Genomic DNA, 24868 nt, shown 5'->3' on the forward strand with positions numbered 1-24868 from the left:
CCGTAGGAGAAATGGACATACAGATGTACACCAATGTGCATCCGGGAAGGCCACGATGTACTTGGAATGAACCCACATGCAATTTGAAGCTGCACAACATCGACAACAATGCAGGTTGCAAAATATCACACATCCATCCACATTGAACATCCCACCACGCCACATTTCACAAGAATCTGCAACATGGCGTCAAGATAGTAATACACAATCAGCGCAGCACAACATCAATCCAGCAATGCGCACTTGAATGCATGCAAAGGGATCACCCCTAGACATAGCACTGAACCACACACCTATAGCACCACTGAAGTGATGCCTCACAGCATGGCCACATTGGTGTCAGAATGTCAGTACACTCGCAGTGTGGTACCAAATTTGCCTGGGACAGGGACACCTAAGACCTGGCCTCACCCAGGACATGTCAAATACTGTTGGAGGCATTAATGTTGCAGGGTCAACCTCCCCCTTGCACGTTGCTGCCACACAGACCATCTGCATGTATGCTGTCAATTCAGTACTTGAATCACAATGCAATGTCAATTAGTGTGATGTGAACAGGCCGCTCTTGAGGTGAACAGTAACAGGACCCTGTTCATTCCCCCATACAGGTGATGCGGGCTATCCCCTGAAGACCTGGCTCCTCACACCTGTACGGAACCCACAGAACAGGCACGAGGAGGAATACAATCGTGCACATACCCGTACCCGCATCGTGATCGAGCAGACTTTTGGACTTTTGAAGTCACGTTTTAGGTGCATTAGCAGGTCTGGTGGTGCTCTCCTGTATGGACATGAGAAGGTGGCCAAGATCACCATGGCATGTGTCATGCTGCACAATATGTGTATCAGACGGAATGTGCCACTGCCCCCTGACGTTGAAATAGAAGCACCTGATGAGGACGATGATGGTGATGAGGACGGAGGTGAAGGGGATGCAGGTCTTGCAAGAGGGGATGGGCAGGAGGGACGTGCTGTGAGACAGCATCTGATCAACCAAATATTCTGAGGAACATGTTTTCGTACTGTCACATGGTAATGGGGAGTAATGCACTGGTGTATGTTTACGAGCACGCAATGGACCCTGTCCCCAATAAAGTACACACACACAATGAAGTTGTCCAAGCCAGTGTTTAGATCAGAAACCAGTGTATTGAGTAACATTAAGGTGTGAAAGTGCAAGTCCAAAAACATCCCACCACCCTTCCCCCCACCCCCACAACAGACCCATAACACCCTTCCCACCACCCCCCACAACAGACCCATAACACCCTTCCCCCCACCCCCACAACAGACCCATAACACCCTTCCCCCCACCCCCACAACAGACCCATAACACCCTTCCCACCACCCCCCACAACAGTCCCTCATGTGTTTGCCAAGTTTGCCCTGGCCAATGCACACATAGGGATCCCTATCGACCCCCTATTTTCAATAGTCCTCAGGGGGATTCAGAGGGTTGGCAGATGTGCGCCTGGTGGTGCGCGTTGAGCGCCGGAGGGGGCTTGTTTGTCTCGACCCAGAAGATGAGGATGGGGCAGACTGGCCTTGTTGGGAAATGTGGCGGTCCATAGTGTCAGCCATGCGTACCAGGACCTCCCTGAGCCTCCCTATCTCATCGCACAGCCTGTTGGTGTTGGCGTCCATCCGCTCTGTGGAGTGCCTCAACGCCTCCACGATGTTCTCACTGCGATTGGCAGCCTCCTCAACATGCTGCCCAACCAGCACAGACAGCTCTTGTTGGCGCTGCAGGATGGTGGTCAATTGGTGGGCAGTGCTGGGTGACTGTGCGCTTGAGGCTGTGCCCTCGGATGCATCCACTACAGCAGGTGATGGCAACATGGGGGACATGATTGCAGGGACGGTGTCCTCAACTGTGGAATCAGACGCAGGGGTCTGGAATGGCACTGGCTCTGGTGATCCAGGGGGGCTTGGGGTGTGCATCTCCATGGCCTGGTCTAGGGTGTCCTCCAGATCGGATAGGGGGGCAGTGGCGGCTGCCTCACCAGTGGAGCTTGCCGCAGCTGATGGTGGGCCCTCGGTGGCTGGCATCAGTGCGGGTGGGTTCACCACCGGTGGTGGGGCCGCAGTTGGTGGTGCAGCTAGTACTGCCGTGGCAGTGGCACTCCGACGAAGTTTGGCACTCGTCTGGTGCGGCCTGCCCCCCTTGCCCCTTGATGTTGTTGGGGTATCCGCCGGCTCCTGTGCCCTTGGCCTCTTGCATGTAGCTGTTGCCTGTGTTGCATCAGCGGCATCCTCCCCATCTATATGTGAGCCTGTCAGGGACGAGACGGGGGATGGCATTGGTTGCGTTTCAATATACTTAATGCAGATTACATTAATGATGCAGTTGTGGCAATTGGGACTTAGTGGTTGTGGATGCAGGTGATGTGCCAGTTCAGTGCCTCATCCGTGCATGGTTGTGTTTGGGACTTGTCTGTGGTGTTGTGTGCATGTGTGTGTGTGTGTGGGTATGACACAGGCATGGTGAGGGATGGATGCATGTGTGGATGTGTGTCCATGCATGAGAGGAGTCTGTGCTCACATATGGGGGGTACAGTACATTCACATTGCATCCTGTCATGTGTACACTCACCTCCATGCAATCATGTTGGCGCACGTCTCCTCCCATTCCTTCATCAGGATTGGGGATCCATCTCCACCAGCACTGGCAATGCGGTGGTTCTCCGCCAGGATGCCCCTCACCCGCAGCCTGAGGTCGTCCCACCTCTTCCTGCATTCGCGCACAGTGCGCGTGCTGGTGCCCACTGCACTGACTTTGGCTGCGACCTCCTCCCAGATGGCTTTCTTCCTCAACAGGGTTGGCCGGCGCATGTCATTCGCGAAGACCACCTCAGCATTCTCCGCAAGGGTCTGTGTCAACATCACCAATTCCTCATTGGTGTATTTTTCTTTGCGCAGCCTGTCAGTCGATTTCTTGAGTGCCTTGGGCATGATGCAGGTGTCCACAATTGTTTGGCACGGCTCACAAATCAATACAGGTCCAGGGGGCAGAGGATGGCAATGGATTGTGTTTTTAAAGATGGCCGCCGGGCTCTTTCCCGTTCCGGCGCGATGACGCTATTTCCGCTTCCGCTATTTTGCGGTCACCGCTAATAGCGGTGACCGCTAGTAGCGGTGACCGCAATTTGCATGTAGCGTGAGGGCGGAGGTGCTATCTGCACTTTCGTCAAAGCTGGTAAGGGACTTTTTTGGGACTTTTGCGGCATGGCAGTAGGGTCATTACCGGCATGGCGCTATGCTCGTGTCCGCGTACTCGTAATGGTGCGTAATTAGCGCCCTCTTACGAGGGCGGACACGTTAATAGCGCCATGCCGCTAATATGCGGTTTTTAGCGCACAACGTGTAATGAGGCCCATAGTTTGGTTTTCACTCTGTAAGGATCTATAAGGAGAATTTTGATGGAATTTCAATGGAAATGTCAGCAGCCGGTAAGATGTTATATCCCACTTCTCTTCGGTTGTTTGGAAATTTCTGTTCAGAGTGAAGCATGTAGGTAGATAGTGTTTGAAGTTTGTGGAGGGTTGTTTAGCTAATATGTACTTTCTAAAAAATGTACAAAGACGCCAATTATACATTCCCTGTATCAAAATTATTCGTAAATCATATCGAATCCACGGACTGGGGCATACATGAGGGCAGTCTTAATGAACTTCTCCAATATTTCCCCTCAATCTCCCGAAAGAACGCTTCACCCAATGTTTCACACGTTTCGAGCCTGTACAGTTGTACAGCTAATGTTTTTTGTGCATATTATGTCACAACTGGTTTTATGAAAACATTCCATATCTATTCAAGAGGATCTTGGCTTGAGACATCGATGTGGCTAATTTCAATTTGAGCATGGCCAGATGTGACTTATTTTGCATATTCCTATCGATGATCATGGCGACATAGGTGTAATGTGTAATTACTTCTTGGCGTTGTGTATAGTCCAAGTTGGTTTATTCCATGTTTAGACTTTGGTCGTACATGCCAATATCTTGGCTTTAGTTAGATTAATGCTCAGTTCATTGTTGGCGACGTATCGTGAGAGAGCATCTAAGAAATTGCGCAGTCCTGAAAGAGTCTTGTATACTTCTGTATACATTAAGGTTGAGATTACATTAGAGCCATGCTTGGGTGTATCTGTGATGATATTACTGAACACATGCTTGATATCATGTATAAAATAATTGAAAATTGCTGAGACAAGTATGCACCCTTGCTTGAGGCCCCCTGTGGTCAAAATGGGGGCTGACAGTAGTCCTTCTATCGTTAATCTGGGTTATTTGTGAATGGAATGCTTCTAGAATTTTGATTAAGTTTATAGGACAATTATCTCTGCATAACTTAAATAACAATCTCCTTGAAACGGAATCAAATTCTGCGTGCAGGTTTACAAATGCAAAATAAAGTGGCTGTTTGATTATAGCGGCTTGGGTTTTTAAAAACTGCAGTATGGTCAGGTTTATGTCTGTTCCCAAGCCAGCAACAAATCCTGTCTAGTTTGGATCTCTATGTGACTGAGCCACTGTCCACTCATTAAAATCTTGCAGTACTAGACACATAAAGATTTTACCTGGTGCGTCAAGCAAAGCTATAGGCCTGTACTTTGTTGGTTGGGAACGATGCCCCTTTTTATAGATCGGTACTACAATCAATTGTTTCCATGAAGGCAGGATTGTTTGAGTCCTAATGACTTTGTTGTAAATATTATTTAGAATTTTAGACCAGATTTGTGGATGGAGTTTGAACATAAAATTGCTCAGTCCATCGGGGCCATGGGCGACTGGATTGTTTAATTAATTGTTCAATGTCATTTTCTGAAGAATCCCTACACTGTACACTGTGAAACAATAGATCTGCATATAGCTTTTGGAAATGTGTTCACCATTCCAATTCATTAACACCATTAATTGAGCTGTCAATTTGCAATACCTGAGTCGCCTGATTAAGTAGGGGCCAAGTTTGGGTGGAATTCTAATTTGCTATGACATTTAGCAGCAATTTGCCATCCTGTTGGTATATGTGCACTTGTCTTTGTCGAATCCAGCTTCTATAATGGCCTTTGGCATGTTTCAAAGCCACAATTCTTTCAGAAAAAGGGAATTTGAGTATAAGTCTTCGTAGTTGTCATAAGACAATTTTCCTTGTTTTCATTTCAGGATCATATTTGTGTCTATTTCTTGAATGACGAGTGTTTGCAGGCGTGATTGCACTTCCAAAAAGCATCAGTGCAGTTACATATTTGTACCACTATATTGCATCTGATTTCTCAAATTGATTCATTCAATTGGTATAAATTATTGTTACTCAAATAGAACCAATTTTTTTGCATTATTGAACAACATTGTAGTTGTATACCTGTCACTAATGCTGGTTGGAAATTCTGTTACACAATTCCAGTGTAAGGATAGCATACAGTGATCGTTATGAGGCTCGATAATGACATTGAATGATTCAGCATTTGCAGACAGATGTTTGCCAATGTACATATAATCAATGATGCTTGTAGTTGAACCTCTGCACCAAGTATGATGTGCTGGAATATGTCCAGGCAGAGATCCATTCGCCATATAAAGTTCACGTTCAACCATTAACCTGGTCCAAGTTGTAGAGTTCTTGGGCTGACTGTTTTCCGGTAAGCAACGCAAATTTAGATCACCAGTAACAATTATATTGGTGATCGATGTAGCATTACTAATAAGATCCAGAAGTTACTGAATCTCTTTATTAAACCAGGCATCATGAATACCCGGTGCGTTCCTGTAGACATTTAACAAGGCAATCACTTTGGAATGACCTGTGATTTTAACAAACTGCAAGAAAATGTTAAAAGTGGCCCAAGTTTGCAGAGGTAATCCTGCACTCATTTTCAATGCTATCAATAGTCTCAAACTGGGTCGGCCTTTTATTGAGGGCTTAGCAGGAAGCAAGAGAAGATCATGATTGTCCCAAACCGGATCAACAGTCAGCCAAGTTTCTTGCATGGCCAAAAGGTCAAACTTCTGTATTCCGGTGACATTAGACATTTGTAAGTGGGTATGGCCAGTGGGTATGGCCGCGGGTGTTCCAGCTGCCAATGGTCAGTTTTACTGTTTGATTTTTTTCTAGTTGTTATCTTTGCAATGGGTGATGTTGAGATTGGGATGGCACACCAGGATCTCTTCTCGTATGGCACGTAGGGCACGGGGTCATTAGTAATTCAGCTGATTTTCTATCATCATTTAACAGTCGGTCTTGCGCAACAATGAAACCAAGTGTAAAGAGTTTCATTTTAGCACGCCACAAGGTGTTTAGTACCACCGCTGAAGAGAGCTATAAACTGACAATGAACAAGTCGGCTTTGTCTAAAAATTCGGCTTGTGAAACATCAGCAGATGGAACATCCTCTAGATCAGGAATTTCTTGAAATATATTTAAAACACTAATCCTGTTCAGGTCATACTTTTGATATGGGGCTGATCGACATTTCATGATGAGGGAATGGTAAAATACATGTGTTTTAGACTTATTTACGTTGGTCTGTTTTTGTTAAATACAGGTTTTTGGGAATTTGCCATTCCCAGAGGGTCATCAAATTGTGTCTTGTTGCTAAGTGCCCTGCCAGAATACGGACAAACGTTAGTACAGGGGCCTGTTGTGGAACTCTTTCCACAAGAAGGTTCATGGATGTGACTAATGATGGCAGGAGCAGGCAAGAAAGCTGGTGAGGAATCCTTAAGTATTTTATTAATGGCCTCTCTCGATTGACCAGACAAATACAAATCAACGGCTTTCCTTATTTCTAAACGTCATTGTTCTAAAGAAAGGGTTTCTTCTGATGACGGAATGTCATCAGATTTAGGGTTTGACGGATCGGTCATTCTGGGAGGTTTAAGGCTAACTCTAGTTGATGATTGCTTATCTTATGCTATGATTAGATCATCTAAAGGCGGATGATCAAGAACAGATGGCTTGATGGTTAAAGTAGGCCGACTTTTATCATTTTTGTTGGTTTTTGCTATTTGTTCGCTATGGCTTGGGTGGTGTTAATCACAAGCCTTTGAGCAGAAGTTACAGCATATACAAATTGGTTTGCTCCGGATCCTCATTTCAAGGCATCAGATTTAATATACTTTGTTTTCTTTTGTTGTATAATGACGTTTTTTTTTAGTCATTTTTCACACTTGCTTGGTTGGTGAAAATACCATAGTGCTGAAGTGATTGGGAAATGTTTCCATCAGCATTTTGTGATTGTAGCTCATTGATACCATTTGTGACTACATCAGAGGAAGGGATTTCCAAGGGTCGTATAACTTTTTCAAACACAGGTAGGGAGCTATTATGAAATGTTTGTTTAATAGCAGTGATAGAGTTAGATTGTATGCACTCTTCTGGCTGTTGCAGAGGGGCTGGGAGCCCCAAACTCGCTGCTTTGGTATGCAGTTCTGAATTAATCCAATTCATTATTTTGTCGATCTTAGTACACTGTCGATTTTTATCATCATCGATTTATGTCATCCAACATTTAAAACAACCTATGCAACATAATAATATTCTTGTTGATGGCTGTTAAAGTGATTCCATCATATTATTGGAATGTTTAGATTCATTTTGAGTAGTCATCATTGGTCTACACAGAGTGGGAGCTTTATATGAATCAGAGATTGCAGAGATAGGTGCTGTACTGTGATTAAACAGTACTGGAGACTGTGAAAGGGTTAATAAATAATGAGATGCATTTAGATTTGCATATATGGAAATATCGATAGGAGCCTCAACGTCTTTAGTGGAAGAGGCAATGGTGGTATTTGCTTCAATAGGTACAATCACTGGACGAGGATTATTGTTAACAGTTAGAATAGTATTGTCCGAGATAATCTGGTCTAATGCTTTTGGTACAGGCAATGTGGCGGAGGACGGTATATCATTACTAGCAGCCTGATTAGAGCCACTGAGGGCCAGAGCAGAACAAAACGGGGACTGAAATGGACGCACCAATTGAGCGGAATCAAAGCACTCTGATATGTGAGAATAATCGTTCACTGCAAAATCTTCATGCTCGTCCACATTTATAGTTGTAACTGCATTAGTAATTGCAGATTTTGAAAAAATAAAAAAATAAAGGTACTGAGTAAAACCAATCAAAAAATCTACAAAAACCAAGTGCAAGATAAGCAACACGAGCAAACATACAACTGACCTTCTGTCAGTACTCTTGGAGATAGAAATGAGGGAGTACAACTGAGACCGCTCGCCGTTTGGCTTTTGTAGACAATCCGACACAGCGGGCAGAGCGTATGTTCGTGAGTAAAAAGCATGCCAGATATTATCTAAACAGCAAGTAAATGAAGTAAATATTAGTTACTCGTAAGTATATTCGAGTACAAGGTGCACAAAGCACTATTCCAGCATTCTTCCACAGATAGTCTATTAATTACCAGGCAACTGAAGTGGAAGGTAAATATTCACTTCACTTGTGTGCGTGCGCCAGCTGGCTTTTGTAGACAATCGCACACAGGGGGCGGAGCTTATGTTCATGAGTAAAAAGCACGGCAGATATTATCAGGCAACTGAAGTAGAAGGTAAATCTTCACAGCGGCTGGGAGGCAGAGAGTGCGGTCAAAACGGTACTGCAATGGTACTTCACTTGTGTGCACGGGTATCTACCAGGTCCTCTGGCGAAAGTGTCTTGAATGTTTACCATGGTCTGGAGATTTTGCAAGGAGAGACGTGAGGTATGTATGTGGATGCAGAGGTGGCGTCTATGTGCTGGCAAATCTTGCAGATTTTTTTCAATGAAGAAGGGTTGTTGCAGTGCTTTAACAATTTGAAGTTTGTTGTCGGCTTCTGCCATGGTATTCTGATAGTAAGAGGCCTTGGCTGTGTTGATTAGTTGTCGATGGGTTGCTCCAAGTTGCTGGAGGAGTACCAGGTCAAATGAATTGCCGGAGTGGCACCAGCTTAAGTTCTTTAGTGTACCAGGGTGCTGACAGCTTTGGTGGCGCATGTTGGTCGATGGAGGCTGAGAGGGTGGTGTTGAGAGATTCAAGTAGAGAGTCGCAGTTCAGTGGGGGTGTTTGTTCCATGTAAGGTGCAGGTTGGCGAGATCTTCCATTGGAATATTCTTGAAGGAACTGAACGTTTGTCTGCTGGGTTTCTGCTGGGAGTGCTTCACTGGTGTGGTGTGCAGGATGTTGAAAGGCATGGCTAGGTGGTCAGAATAGGCAAGAGGGAAAGAGAGCTGTAGTAGAGGGAAGACAGTGCAGTGATGATTTGGTCAAGGATGTTACTTTTCTCGTGTGCTGGATCTTTTGTGTGGTATGTGAAGCTGAGGGGAGCTTCCTTCATCTGATTTGTGGCCTTGTTTACTCGGAGGTTGAAGTCTCCTAGGGAAATGTTGCTTCTGTGTGTGCACGAGGAACATGGTGGTGGCCGGAATACTGAAGTCTCTGATGAAGGCAGTGTTGGGTTTGGGTGGACTGTAGATGAGATGGAAGGTGACTGTGTCCGTTGGGGTGAGCGTAAAGTGACAGGAGAGGACTGTGAAGCAGCCAATGTTGGTGATTCCAAGTCTGCTGCAGGGCCATGTGTTCTTGTGTATGACTGTGAGGCCTCTGCTTGTCTTGTTCAGCCGGTCTCTGTGTTGGATGCTGTATCTGTCGGGGACAAGGTTGTCTAGGATGTGGGTGGTGATGAGGTTGGAGATGTCTGCTGCATGCGTGATAGCTGAGCGGATGTTGGCAAGCATTGACTTTCGTTTGGTGGACTGTGAGGGGGTGTTGATGGGTTAGAGGCTGATGTGAGAGAGGTTGCTGCATTGTCCATGCCTTAGATGAGGGCCAATGTCACTGACGTTGGCGTTGCCTGGTGATGGTAGGGACAGCTTGTGGGGACAGAGGGAGAAACCACATGCTAGCGTGTGTTACCTATTGTCTTAGCATGGGTTTGGGCCCTGGGTCCTCCCGGCCCAGACAGGTCCAAACAGGTCCAAACAGGAATTGCCCTTTTCTTCGTCTGCCCTTCACTTCAGATGCCTGAGCGAGAGATGCCCTTGATTTAAGAATTAAGAGCAGAAAGAAAGAGGCAGGGCTATAGGCCAGGTAGCCTAGTTCCACTTGCACTTGCTCACCAACTGAAAAGGAAAAGGGCTTGAGGGCTGCTTATTTAGGGAAAAAGGGCTGGAAAACAGGAAGACACAAAGAGTTTAAGGTGAATGACAGGAGGGTGGGGCTTAGGCCGGGTGACCTAGATCCACTTGCACCTGCCTACCATCTGCACAGGAAAGAGGCTGGAGGGATGCTTATATAGGGAAAAAGGGTGGGAAAACAGGAAGGCACCAACAGTTTAAGGTGATTGATAGGAGGGTGGGGCTTAGGCCAGGTGACCTAGATCCATTTGCAGCTGCTCACTAACTGCAAAAAAAAGAGGCTTGAGGGCTGCTTAAGTAGGGAAAAAGGACAGAACAACAGTGTAAGGTGATTGACAGGTGGGCAGGGCTTAGGCCAGGTGACCTAGATCCACTTGAACCTGCTCACCAACTGCCACCATATTGCCGTTATGGACAACATTATTCATAGCCTAAGTAGTTGTTTTAAATACACTCATCTTTTGCAGTAGATATATCATGACGGGATCCCAAAAATGTCAATGGAAGTCTACCCAACAATGCTCCTAGAAATATTTGTTCCTTGCTTGAAAAACTGTATGACTCCATAACGGTACAGGGGTTAAGGGAAGAGCTAGGGTAAGGAAAGAGTTATTGGACTTTACAGCCAAGTGGTGTAAACTGGCGAGGTACTTTCTGGTGCCCTCATTTGGCGGTATTGCTGATTGAATGCAAATCTATTTTCATTACTGTTAGCAACTAGTAGACAGGCCTTGAGTCTGGTTAGCTATGTGTTGATAATGTCTTTTTTTGTTAAAGAACAAAAGGAATGTGTTTGCGGGCTTTCTTAAGCGTTTACAAAAAACATTACATGCAACAAAGACCACTAACCCTCGATAAGTAGCATTTTCGGTGAAGTTGTGAATTTATTCACGGATGAGGGTTTGAGGGCTACTTTGTTTTCGGTGAGGACCACTTTTTATTAGGTGCCCATGTCTATTTCGAATTCAAATCCGATCCTGCATTCCGACATACCAATTACAATAATAAAACACATAATTGAGCCTTCATAATCAGGTGTGGCACTACTTTCTTGTGCAATTTGTCAGGCTTTTCACAGCAGTTTAACTTCCCTTTGTGCACATTTCTTTTTTTTTACTGTGCAATAAAAGTAAGCATTTTTGTTGAGTAAGCATGTACAGCATTTCATTATAAATAGAAGTTCTAGTTTATTACCGTCATTTTTGCAGTAGATGTAAATTAGGTAATTATCCACACTAAGCTTTTCAAAAAGAAGCAAGAAGTCAGGGAGGTTTCTGTTAAGAAAGATGTGCGATGCCAGTAAATCGGTATTGTGTTTTCCTGTCAATCGCTTGATTGTAGCACTTTGGGTGCAGGAAAAAACTGTATTATAAAAAGAACATGCTAATGTCTCTGCACAGTAGTATATCCAATCACAGAGTAATCTCCTGTTTTAGGACTATGATGTACTTGGTGATGAGCGAGACTGTCTGTTTTCTTTTTTAAAGGGAAATGGGAATTGTTCAAGCAGCAATAAAACCAGACGGAATTCAATGTCTGCCAACACAAGCTAGATGCAGACAAATGGATGCTTCCCTTGTTAGCCTATTCAGCAGGTGATGAAATGAGGAGTAAAGTGTCTGTTAAATCAGGAAATAGTGATTGATGAGAACCCAGAGGCAGTAGAACATTGCAATTATTGAAAGAAATAAAAGGAGCTGACCTATGAAATAAATGTATGGGGATATTAAACAGTTCAATTTTTTTTTAAATAAATGAAGTATGTCTCTCCATCTCTGTTAGTTCTGGATGCACCTGCACATAATGACACTATTCCTTTTATCATATTGAAGTGACTGATGTCACAGCCATCTATCTTCAGTTCGGAATCCTGAGTCTGCTCGAATCAGTATATATTGTTCATTGCTGCCCACATTTAAATGTTAATGTAGGTGGTGTAAAAAATGACATAAGATCCAAGCACGAGTGCGTTATTTATTTAGTGCTTCAATAATGAAGTCCTTTTATCACAGGCATATTTGTCCCATATATAGATCTGGCCATTATTATGTGTCCAAATGTTATTTGATTTTATTCAAAATAGACAGAAAGCCTCACTTTTTGCAAATGTGCCCCTGCACCTTTCTAATAGGGGCATTTCAATTGTACAATAGGAGTTCACCAGACTATCCATCTTGGAATGATATCCTTCTGTCAAAAATAATGCATATGGGTATTCTAGCGTTTAATAATGTGCTTCGCTCAGTAAGACACAAGTAATAATTATATTATTACCAACGTATAGTTCAAGTGATACAGCACCCGTAAGTCTGTTCTGATAATATCACTTTTGTTGTTCAGCCGAATCAGGTGCATTGGGCACAGCTGTGCTGCAGGTTATGAACCATTCTACTCCTGCAAAGGTCCAGGATGAATGCTTCCAAGTGGGGCACATGCATCAGTTGCACACGTAACATGGTGATGTTGACAGTAACATGCAGGGTGACATCAGGGGTGGGGACGCCATTGAATCTGGCACTGCTTGCATAAAGGGACACAGATGCAGGCACAGTGTGAGAAGTCCCACAGCGGAATTGAATAAAGGGTGGGTGATATGGGCATATTAATGGTGAATTTTATAGCGCGGGCACCAAGTGGGGGTGAAAGGGGCCTTAGGTGATACAGGGGCTTTTGAGCAATATGTGAACAGTAGAGAAGCCATTTTCTTGTAGGCTCATTTTAAGGAAAGTATTGCTCACAGAGAGCTCATAATAAAAAGCTGCAGGACTTTGTGTGACAAGCAGAATGTATTTCTTGAGCATTCAGCAGAAACAGTGTGCAGAAATGTTACATGGCTGAAGTTTCCCAGGAGAATGCAACCCCATCAAAGCCATTCAAAGAGATACTTTCGAAGCCAATGACCTAGGCACCTGGGTGCACGAGCAGAATTCTCAGTGAAATAGAAATCATAAACAGTTAATTAAAATCCAGTCACAGTGTGGTATACTTTTTTCAGACTACAATTTTCATCAAGGGGTGAGAAGGGAGCTTGGGGTCCAAAGCATTGGGATAGGGGTCATGGGTCACACAACAGTGAGCCATTCAGTGGAGAGAGTTTTTGGTGTCCCTAGGGTGCAACATTGTACAGTGTATTCACTGAAGTCTGTGGGGCACATAATTGGTCAGACTTGATGTGAATGTCTCACCCCTCACCATTTCAAGCCATTTTGTATATCGACCATTGCCCACCAATGGCAAACAAGTGTTCCTGAATGATCAGCACAATCACGTAATTGAGGGATGGTGTGTGAAGGTTTGTGACATCATGAGGGGTGTTAATGTGATTTTTTGCCAAAGAAGCGTTCTGGACCATTAGCTTCACTTAATATATATATGCATAAAGGGGACTGACGTAGTTCAACCAATCAGCTCCTGTGACCTTCCCTAAAAATGTAACTGAAATGTATGAAACTTTTGTAATTTGTAGTATAACAAGTGGGCAGCGCTGAAAGCTTATTTCATTCAGTTCAGTTCCACGGGACTGTCTGAAACATGCATCACAGCTGTTTTGGTCCAATAAATCTGCACTACTTCTTGCTTGGATCATTATTTTTAATTGGTTTGGTACATTGTGGAGGCCCCAGTGAGATCCTCAGTTCCCTCAGTGACCTTATGGTATCCTAACTGCACTCCTGGGAGCATGCGGCAGGCAGGCTGAGACCAGTTCGAAGTGCACTAACGAGAAGGCTCAGCACATACCAAGTTCACAAAGGTCTGCCTGGTCCCGAACGCCAGTATATAGTAATTATAACAAAAATAAATAAAGAATATCTTTTTCAATTAATTTTTGGTTAAAGGTATACATGAGGGTGCATAAGGGATTAAAAAGGGTTGGGGTTTAGGGGCTAATACAGCTGGGGAAACAGGCGTCTTTAAAAAAGAGAACACAATTTGACATATTTCTTTATTTTTCTTTCACTGAAAAAGTTTTCAATATTTTTATTTATTCATTACAAAGACATAGAACCCTGAGCACCTCCCGAACTCAGTGTCGCGAGGACTTGAGGATTTCTAGAGCATGTGAGTGTACCCTTGCATGAATGCACAGCAGTTTTTTTATGGCATATTGGACACATCCTACAGGGGGAGGATGATCAGCCGTAATATCATAGATATTAGTTCCACCCCTCCAATAGGGAGAGAGTTTGTGGCAGGCACATCTGCAGTAGAACAGAGGAATCTATAGACAGTGACAGACTTCAATTAGATGGGAGTGGTGCGTAATGCAGGCGATTGTATCATTACATCATTCTTGATGGGGATTGAGAGAAGAGAGTATTGAGGTAAGCAATGGTTTATTGGTGAGGAGCGCAGGCAGTAGATTAGAAATATTGTGTGTTATTGTGTTGGCTGAGGTGGAAGGGCTGGCACAAGAGTGTTGCAGTAAATAATAGAGCTTAGTGGTTGTTTGACTAGCTTAGTGACCTGAGGAGGAGGAGGAGGAGGGGCTTGGCAGTTGTATATTAAACATAGATTTGTGTGGGCCTATCGAGAAGTCCATTAGGTTTGAAAAGAAACATTTGGTGGGCCTGTGGAGAAGGTCATTGAATGTTGGTTTGGTGTGATGGGTGAGGATGGTAGGTCTGTGAAGGGAGGAGTGTGTGAGGGGAGGGGAGTTGTTGAATGAGGGCAAATGGATGTGTATATTGGGTATGTCTTTTGGGGATTTGTATAAGTGGGCAATTTGTGATCGGCTTGTATACAGCTAAATATATTATAGTTAAGGTGAGTTGGACTCCGATAGAAACCCCTCAAAATTCTACTTGTGCCTCCCCATACTGAAAAGTTTTGTAAAGATTTGTTAAAAAATAAGAAAGTTATTAAGCATCCAAAACATTTTTTTTTTCCAAAAGTGCGGCTTACTTCTCATTCATTTTACCATAGATAAACAAGGTCAATTTTTGCCAAAGCGCACATCCCAAATTGCTGGATGGAATTGGACCAGGTTCAAAACAACTTTGGCACGAAGCACTGACTCGCAATCCATGCATGGCTTGGAGGTATTCCGTGCAGTATTTATTTAAATATTTGATGGAGAAGGGGTTGCTCCTTCTCAAAAATAGATAGCTTTAGCTCGGAGATTTACCTGAAACCAGGGGTTTTAGAAATGAAATGATTGCCATCTTGTTTTTCTCTCGATGCGGGAGATATCCACAGTTAGCCGAGATAGCAGAGGATATAGGAAAATGAAAAACAGGAAATACGCTATTTGCAGGTCAAATAAAATGCAAATGCCATTTCGCTAGATGTTGTCGGTGGCTAGAGGGATGGCTAAAGGGCACTGAGTGGCTAGAGGGGGTTTAGGGACTGAGTTTGCGACACAAAACTTTCCGTAGCCTCGAAAAGCAGGCATCTGAAATCAAACTGTGTCAGGGGAGTTGAGGAGGCCACCTGGGGAGTGGGGGGAAGTAGCATAGAGGAGGGGGGAACTTGTTGAGGGCCTGAGGGGCAGGAAAACATTTTTTCTTTGGCCGTTTTTCATATATTCACGGCTATATCGTAAAGGACTACATAACGCGCGAGTAAGAGTAGTTCTGTGCCTGCAGCTGTGCATTTTGGGGTGTCTGTGTTTTATTTATTTGTATAAGTTATTTTTATAGGTATAGTGATGTAGGGGGTGAAAAATCACTGGAAAAACAGAAGAAAATGTTTTAAAAATGTATAGAAAAAGGAGCCATGCTACTCTAGTTTTAGAAGCCCCATACACTGTAGTTGGGTCTGTATATTGTCACTCATGCTTTTATATCTTGTGCCTATTAAATGTTTCCCTACCTAGTTTACTGTCACGTATTATTCTCAGCTTTGTTTAACTTCAGCTACTTTACATCACTACATGACCTGTGTTGTAATGGTTTGATCTTTTAATTTATATTGTCATTGTTAAACCTTTGACGCCCAGGCAACACCATTATTCTCAATTGGACCTGGGCATCATTGCAGTGAATGGCAGTGCACTGCCTGCAATCCACCTGTTTCTGTAGAGAACGTGCACATTGCAACATCTCTGCAGCACTTTCATATTATAACGAGGTAATCGTAATTTTACAAAAGTGCTGCTGAGATCACTGTGGCACCAGTACCTTGACATGAAGCACAACAAAACCCAAGTGCTGTGAGCAGAGGCCGGAAGAGTTGAAAAAAGTTGCAACAGGAGCCTTAGCACTCACAGCACGGACAGTACCCATTACACTGAATATAACAGGTCAAAGTCTTAAAAGGGCAAAATTAACATCTTGTCAACTATTTGCTCTTGTGTATGTAGCAGAAGGACAGCAGTGCACAGTAGTGTGCCGTGCAAAACAAAGGTGGGAAGGAGGTGCCAAACCCATTGGAGGACAGCACTTTGAAAAGCTAAAATGAGTACAGGGGAAAGCAAAGGAAGCTGCCCTTACATTGTGAGGGGAGAAACTGCCTTGCATTATGATGGATACCAAAGATTTGGATGGCCAAAGTGGAGGCCGTAAACGAAATACCAAGTTTAGCAAGGTATCCTTGTGTATGACGTAAGAGCACATTAAATAGGTTTATTTGGCGCTAAGGCACCTGAACCCCTCTCTCTGTAAATAACCTATGGGACAGCATTGCTGTATCAAAGACCTTGCACACAGTGGACAAAATGAAGACAAGGTGGTATGATGTTAGGCACAGGGTCCTAGAGAAATACCTTGAGAGCAAGGAGCACTGGAAGGGCACCGAGGGTGCTTCACCATATGACCAAAATTATTCAGCCACCAAATTGAAGGTGCTTGCTGTCATGGACTTGAGGGTGTTGGAGGCATAGATACACTAAACACTGTTGAGTCGAACACCAAATGCCACTTTCATTACCTGCTGTACAGATGCATATGTAGTGTGGCAGTTGTACAAACCTACCAATGTGGGCCCGTACCATCCCTTGGGGTATACAGAAGTGTAACCACTTATTTGCCTTTTCACACTGTTCCTCCACAGCAGGCACTTGCTAACATAGAATGATTTATATCTTTTCAGTGGGTTTTTGTTGTTTTAGCTACTTGATGCTTGGCCATCTCTTGATAATCAGCAGCTGTTAACCCCAGATGCATTTCTGTCTTAGTTCAATTTTTACAAATGATGTGACATCATGTTCTATGATGTCATAATTATGCTACTTACCATTTTTGTAACTGTAAGAGTACTACAGAATGTTAGGTCACAAAATGTTGCCATGTATATACGTAGCATGTCTACACATTTGTATTAGGTACAAGTTGCCAATTTTAAGCAAGTACGTTGTAGCCACATCCATTTGTGTTAAAGTGCTGCTTACAATTGTTAATCATTTCCCCTTGGAATGACCATTGTGCGATCTCAGTGCCTTCATGTGTTTATATGTGCAGGTGCCTCATTGTCAGGCAACGTGTGTGTGTGGAAGCCATTTCAGACACTGAGAAAATCACCCCTCAAGAATAGAACCATGTGAACTTGTCCCACGGACAACAGGAGGCCACCGAAATGGTACTGTACCAGTATTTTGAAGATGAAAGTAATGCACACAACATGGTGGATTTCATAGAGGAAACACCCATGGAGCAGTAAATGCAGGAACGCATCCTCCCTACCCAGCCACCATTGTTGTTGGAGGAGCCCGGTGGTACAACATCTGGGCAGGCCCCTGACAATGATTTTCTTCTACTTGCCTGCACCGAAAAGAAAACTTCTTCACTCCAGCAAATCCGTGGTTATTTCAGAAGTCAAGTGGGTACTCTTAAGAAGGAGAATTCAGTGGCACATGCAGACATAGTAACTGTTGCAGGGGCCTTAAATGACATACAGTGTGACATGAACAAACTATGCTTATTGGTTGATCGTGTTGCAACAGCAGTTGCCAAGAGTGCGGAAATGCAATTTGAAATTAAAAAGGAAAATTAACAAATCACAAATCCATTAAAGGAGGCCGTACAAATGTGCTGATCCGCTGTTAAGGCTAATGCATTGTGCCTACAAACACGCACTGATTTGTTACAAGTGCAGGAAAAGAAGTGCACGCTATTGTCAGCTAGCATGGCTCTGCCTGTTTCCAAAGAAGAAAGTGCTCCAGTCCTATTGTGGAATGCACCCAGTACTTCAGAGGAGGTTACAATGCCAAGTAGACCACAGCGAGAGTGCAGGATAAAACATGATAAAAAGGGACAATATTTAGGCACGCATTGTTCGATGGGTTAATCGTACAGTTGGTCAGTTAACATAGTAGTTCTGTATTGTTTTCAACTGTTTTGTTCAGAGCACTTTTAGGGAGTTGGAAGGGTGTTTGGTGAACACCTGCATTTTTTACATACGTGCCATAATCAGTGGAGGTGTTTGATCCTGGACATACCAAGAAACATATCCATCCCACATGTTGTTTGCAATTATTGAGGCATGGACTAATAATGCTGCAATGTTGTAAAGCAGTTATGGACACCAATCTGCATGGAAATACATTTTTGAAGAATGATTGATGTGTGCACAATGATCAATAAACCTTGTTTGAAGAAGCAAAAATTACATACATGTGTTAGGCTTTTATTGCAGACGTTGCACAAACGAATGCATTCACAATGAAATTTGACACAATACTCAAGAAGCACATTCCCGTTCACATGCCATCGCCGATGGTTTCACATGAAATGATTTGCAATTACATTACCACGTACATTCCGTCCTTCCACTGCGTACTCCTCATTGAGTATGTGGTCATCCACCACCTCCTCCAATATTCCATCTGCCGGTTCGGGTAATCAGCAGTGATTGGCTTAATTTTGTAGCATGCATCAGAGCACTATAATGTTGCATACTTTGTCTGGAGTTTACATGAGGTCCCCTCCAGACACATGCAGACACATACAATGACTTTTCAAGAGACCAAAAGGGTGTTTAATTGTGTTCCTTGTTTTGATATGTGCTGCATTATATTACTGTTCTGATGCTGTGCGTGGATTCAAGATTGGTGTCATGAGCCAGGGTTTAAGTGGTTAGGCTCCATCTCCAAGTAGCCAGCTTCTGTCTGCAGACATGCCGCACATCACCACAGGCAGGTTGCTGCTTTGTAGAATAAAGGCATCATGTGCAGACCCAGGAAAATTGGCATCTCTATGAGTAATGTGGAAGTCTGCACTGCACGTCATCTGAATGTTAAGGAGTAGTGCATTTTTCTGTTTCTGAACAGTTGTTCCCTCACATGGGGTGGTATTATGCAGACATGGGTGCAATCAATTGCCCCTACAATGCTGGGAAGACTGGCTATTCACAGTGGCCAACTCTGCAGCAGTATGTGGGAAAACAATGCATTTGGACATTTGACACAAAAGTGCAGGCAGGACCACTTTCAGAATATTACAAAAAATCTGGTTGTGACAGCCCTGCTGCCCTGGCCACAGTACCCTGGTATGGTCCAGTGGCAGAAAAGTGAAGAACTGCTAGTACGTTCATCAACTGTGGGATGGCAGTACTGTTATTAGTGGCAGCTTCCAAGTCCCCCTTATCAGCTCTACCAAGTACAAAATGGCATCATCATCCAGCCGGTACAGGTGAATAAGGTGTTCAGGTCACATGTTAAATAAATTCACCCTGATATGAATTTACGTTCTTAAATTGGTTGTTTCCTTTCTTGTCTGGGCTGTAGCACTTCAGGTCGTACATTTTCCACAGTCAGGTTTACTTGTCCTTCTTCTTCGTTGTTGGCATGCCTAACACGAGCAAAAAAAATCGCTGCAACAGCAGTTGACATTGGTCCACAGCATGTTATACACTGTGATCGCTGGAAATACTTAACACACTGTTGGGTATCTTCACACTTGCTGAGGGTGTTGTTGGAGAACCTACACAGAAAACAGTGGTAAATGAATGAGGTACAGTACACACACATTAGTTCAGTGCCCATGTCATCCGGCAACAGGTTAAAGACTGGGTTATGCAGCACTTCAGGTGGGGATAACCAAATTTTGAAAAGCACAACACATGCACATTTAAAAGTGCGATATTCACTGACCAATGGGGAAACAAAAAACATTAGCTGTAGGGAGGGTATTGCGCAAAAGTAAAGAGGTAATGGCTGGATCCAAGGCTGATTTGCATATGGTATTTTCCTTTCTACAATGCCAAAAGAAGTGCAATGCAATAGTGGCTCAAGGTTGCATATGAACTATTTTGACGCTTCTGCATAAAACGGCAAGTCAACCATGGACTCTTTAGTTCATGGTGAATAGGGAGCACAGAGTTTTAAGGGAGAAACACGGGCTCTGCTTGTGGCATCTGGAAATTAGGCCACTGAGGTTCTTCTGCTTCCCTAGTGAGAATTGTTGAAGTTTAACACCCACTAATCAGCTGCATACCCCTCACAATTGCCAAGTGCGGCAAGAGCACACAACCACAAACCTGCCATCTACCCACAACTTCACAGATGGGTGACAAGTAAACAAAGAGGGGTCTGGGAATCTCTCTACCAGCACGAACACAGCCCAATGACCTGTTCTTGGGTGAATAGCCCCTGGGAGAGACTCTACCAAGTCTTTAGCTCACTGTCCTTTTCACAGAGAAGAAATTTCCCCGCATATCAGCCTTTGTCCTGCCAAGGGGCAGTCCAGCGCCGAAATGCTAGGCAATTCTCCTCTGAACAAGAGTACCATCAGTAACCCCATACACGTGTTTCAGCCTTATTGGGCATCATCAGTGAGGTGAAACTGTTGCCTCTCTAAGAACAGTGAGCAAGGGGTCCACGTCTGGATTGCCCTGTTAACTTAGGGTGAAACCCAAAGTTAATGTATGCAAACAAAGAGGGGTCTGGGAATCTCTCTACCAGCACGAACACAGCCCAATGACCTGTTCTTGGGTGAATAACCCCTGGGAGAGACTCTACCAAGTCTTTAGCTCACTGTCCTTTTCACAGAGAAGAAATTTCCCCGCATATCAGCCTTTGTCCTGCCCAGGGGCAGTCCAGCGCCGAAATGCTAGGCAATTCTCCTCTAAACAAGAGTACCATCAGTAACCCCATACACGTGTTTCAGCCTTATTGGGCATCATCAGTGAGGTGAAACTGTTGCCTCTCTAAGAACTTTGAGCAAGGGGTCCACGTCTGGATTGCCCTGTTAACTTAGGGTGAAACCCAAAGTTAATGTATGCAAACAAAGAGGGGTCTGGGAATCACTCTACCATCACAAACACAGCCCAATGACCTGTTCTTGGGTGAATAACCCCTGGGAGAGACTCTAACAAGTCTTTAGCTCACTGTCCTTTTCACAGAGAAGAAATTTCCCCGCATATCAGCCTTTGTCCTGCCCAGGGGCAGTCCAGCGCTGAAATGCTAGGCAATTCTCCTCTGAACAAGAGTACCATCAGTAACCCCATACACGTGTTTCAGCCTTGTTGGGCATCATCAGTGAGGTGAAACTGTTGCCTCTCTAAGAACAGTGAGCAAGGGGTCCACGTCTGGATTGCCCTGTTAACTTAGGGTGAAACCCAAAGTTAATGTATGCAAACAAAGAGGGGTCTGGGAATCTCTCTACCAGCACAAACACAGCCCAATGACCTGTTCTTGGGTGAATAACCCCTGGGAGAGACTCTACCAAGTCTTTAGCTCACTGTCCTTTGTCCTTTACAGCAAGCATCTGTTCATAAACGAAAAAATGAAAGCAGTTTTTTCTTTGATATAAACACCTGTGAATTTTCCACAGGAAAAATATCTTCAACCAAGGAACGCTGCTTCATGTGGCATTCCTCCACAACGACACTAAACTGGTGCCATACATGTGCGTCACTTTTGGCCATGTCCGAAAGTGGAGGAGTGCCATAAGAATCAGCATATAAAATGGCAATTACAGAAAGTGTAAATTCATAGGTTGGTGTATCACCCATCCTAGCAACCAGCACCTATATTTTCCGAAAGTGGCACATTCAGTCAGAATTCAGAGGAATACACCACATAATGCTTTTTGTGACCTTTTCGATACTTAACACCAACTTCAGAACTTTTGGAGTACTGTTTTGATGTTATAAAGGAACACTGAATTTTTCTTCATCAGTTAGGTGTACTCCATCATGTCTATATGAATTGGCCATGCAGAACTGTATGTTGTTGTCCGAAATACATAATTGGTAGTGGTCTCTCATGAATGCTGAAACTAATTCATCTCTGTGATTTCTCAATGTTACCATTAAATATGGTAGTCCATCTCTACGGTGTGAAGAAATGGTTCCATTAGTTTTCCCATGTCTTGTTTCATCATTAAAGTAAGGGACACACTGTCACGACTCGTAGGGATCACAACAGGTTTCCCAGTTCCCCCTCTATGGTGCCTAACCCCTCCCGATCTCATGTCCAGCTCCGGGATTTACCGGTATCCTCTTCATTTAGGGTCCCACCACATGGTCCCCAGCGTTTTGCAACCCGCCCACTGCGGCGCCCGCTTCAGTGGTGTCTCCCATGGAGATTGAGGGATCGACTTCCGCATTCCAGGAATGCTTCATGTTCCCAAGACATGGCTGCTGGTCACGTGACCCGGAAGGTACGCATGCGTGCGGCAGCAGATCACGTGACCGGCGCTTCACAGCTGTTTAAACCCTTGGACACTGTACCTGATTTCTTGAATACCCGGATACCGACCTTGGACTGCTTCATGGAATTGCTATTGGATCTCCTTGGCTTTGTCTTTTGGAACTACCGGTCACGAACCACGGACTGCTTTTGGACTTCGTCTTCTTTATCCCTGGCACTACGATCACTGGTCCTTGTTCTGGACTTTGACAACGGGTGGGCCCGTTCCATCAAGTACGTTTGACCTTCTGGCAATACTTCCCTGATAGGGAGGGTCCTGGAGAATCCTGGAAAAACCCCATAGGTATACCGGAGTACCTCACCGCTCCACTGGGTAAGACTGTTCCAACTTGTTATTGTATTGACTAGTGGTTGTTGTTGGGCGCATAACTTAACCAGTGCTTTCTTTGCAGTGGTCTGGGGTTTCTGAGGGTCTGCGGTTCCGGAGGAAGAAGATCTCCCACCTGTGGCCTAAGGGTTGCACAGGGAGTATTTGTGCTCCTCCCTGTGCGGCACTTGTGGACAGAGGTCTCTCCTGACTACACGACAGTCAAGTCACAACACACACCTTGTATATTCTCCAAATCATTGCCTCCACAATAAATTAGTATGGCATCTGGCTTCTCTGTTCCTCTCAGACTGATCAACTTGGAACCAATGCATTCCCCGTAATACAAACCATTTAACTGTAAAATCTCTCAAACCAAGATCCATGTTAATATTTAGTTTCTCACAAAAAGCCAGCAACCAAAACAGCCCACTGTCTCGGATCAGCCACACAGTTTTCAAACCAGCCATGGTATCTGCATTCTTTCTCTGTTTCCAGGAAAATGATACTAGTTTGAATTTCTAGTAGTTTGTATGAGCAGGGTATGCATGATTTGTGTGTTTTTGGTTAGTAATTGGTTGATGGTATTGGTGTAATTATCCGTGGCTAACCAGCAGCCATCCGGCGTGCAGCGTTGCTACCTGCGGGTAGATATGGCCCTGTATGCAGACGCGGCTATATTAGGGAAAATAGAATGTTGTGTGTTTGAGGACATGTGGTAGATGTGGTTATATGACAGTTTGGGTGGAGTAGTATTGTAGATGCATTAAATGTTTTGGGGGATTGGAATTGTCCTGGGGAGCGGAGGAGGACCATGGAAGGAGCCAGACATGTTATGTCATCAGTGATATTTGTGATGTCATCTATGATTTCATGGGTGTTAGACTTAGCAGTGCATGGTGGTGGTGCATATGTATTTATTTATTTATTTATACTTTTCTCACTGCTAAGTGAATATATTTTATTGAAATTTAGGTAATTTCTGCATCAGCAATTATAACTTCCACTTCTACACCAGGCCCAATACTGATTTATGTGATCTGCTTCATAATTTCAGACGGACTATGAAAAGTCAATCAGGTGCCTGTGAATTTTCATCTGGAAATGATCTCTTGTCTTGGAACCTTCACCACAGTGTGTTTTTTCTGGTAGTGATTTGCAGAGTCTTAGTGGCATACAAACTTGTCCCTTAACTTTCAGGTTCTTCTCCTTGGCACCTCTAATCAGGTCGGCACACACTTTCTCGAGTGCCTTTACATTGCGACTGGTCAGTGTGATTCTGATACGGTGGATAGCTACTTCTGGTTTGACATATGCTTTTCTGGCATCTTTAAATGCCATATCTAGATTTGTTTCCCAGCCGATTTATTCATCCCTACAAAGACACAAACATTGGTGAGCCAGGAGGTGAGGTTTCCATAACTAGCAAATTTCTGGTGTTTTTCGATTTTACTTATAACCATAATGGATAGGTTTTTATTAGTGCAAATGAATTATAATGTCCCTTTAATAAAGTTTTTGCACTGAATTGGATAGGTTTTTGTTAGCGCAACTGAACCATAACGTCTCTTTAACAGAATTTTTTCACTGAATTTGATAGGTATTTGTTTGCACAACTTAACCATAACGTCCCTTAAACGTCCCTTTAACAATGTTTTTTCACTGAATTTGATAGGTTTTTATTAGCGCAAGTTAACCATAATTTTATAGATGTACCATACTATATACTGAACCCCCTGGCCAAATGCTGATAACCACAGGGTTCGCGGACTGTGCAACTATTCGCAGACCTCGGGTAGCATCCACACTGCACAAAACCTCAGGGGTTGTTTTACATCAT

The 24868-nt window shown here is 43.9% G+C and overlaps 1 pseudogene; it reads right to left on the reverse strand.

The window, feature by feature from the left end:
* Positions 1-23999: 23999 nt before the first annotated feature.
* LOC138515359 (small ribosomal subunit protein uS10-like) lies at positions 24000-24369 on the reverse strand (annotated as a pseudogene).
* Between the last annotated feature and the right edge of the window lie 499 nt (positions 24370-24868).

This window comes from Ambystoma mexicanum, chromosome 6q (assembly GCF_040938575.1).
Source record: "Ambystoma mexicanum isolate Mex_15411 chromosome 6q, UKY_AmexF1_1, whole genome shotgun sequence".
Classification (NCBI taxonomy): domain Eukaryota; kingdom Metazoa; phylum Chordata; class Amphibia; order Caudata; family Ambystomatidae; genus Ambystoma; species Ambystoma mexicanum.